General features: G+C 34.3%; 1 protein-coding gene across 1 annotated transcript in view; it reads right to left on the bottom strand.

Annotated features, from left to right (window-relative positions):
• ccdc171 (coiled-coil domain containing 171) overlaps nucleotides 1–268 on the bottom strand; it is a 39,314-nt gene that overhangs the window by 29,069 nt on the left and 9,977 nt on the right. The window lies entirely within an intron of this gene.

Here is a 268-nt window from a genome sequence, read left to right as displayed (position 1 = left end):
AGTCAACTGTATGAAATGTAAGATGACATACAGGTCTGGGGGCGGGGCCAGTGCATTAACTGCATTAAAATATTTTAAACACATTATTTTTTCATAACTAATTAAGTTAACGTGTTAAACTGACAGCCCTAGTTATAATATTTATAGAATTATAGAATCAATCATATCAGCATATTAGAATGATTTCTGGAGGATCACATGACACTGAAGACTGGATTGGATGCTGAAAAATTCATCCCTCCATCAATTTGGCCTCTTTAGATGACAC

This window comes from Sinocyclocheilus grahami, unplaced genomic scaffold (genome assembly GCF_001515645.1).
Source record: "Sinocyclocheilus grahami isolate Dianchi unplaced genomic scaffold, SAMN03320097.WGS_v1.1 scaffold959.1, whole genome shotgun sequence".
NCBI classification, from domain to species: domain Eukaryota; kingdom Metazoa; phylum Chordata; class Actinopteri; order Cypriniformes; family Cyprinidae; genus Sinocyclocheilus; species Sinocyclocheilus grahami.
The sequence above is the reverse complement of the archived record's forward strand: the minus strand, read 5'-3'. Positions and strand labels throughout refer to the sequence as shown.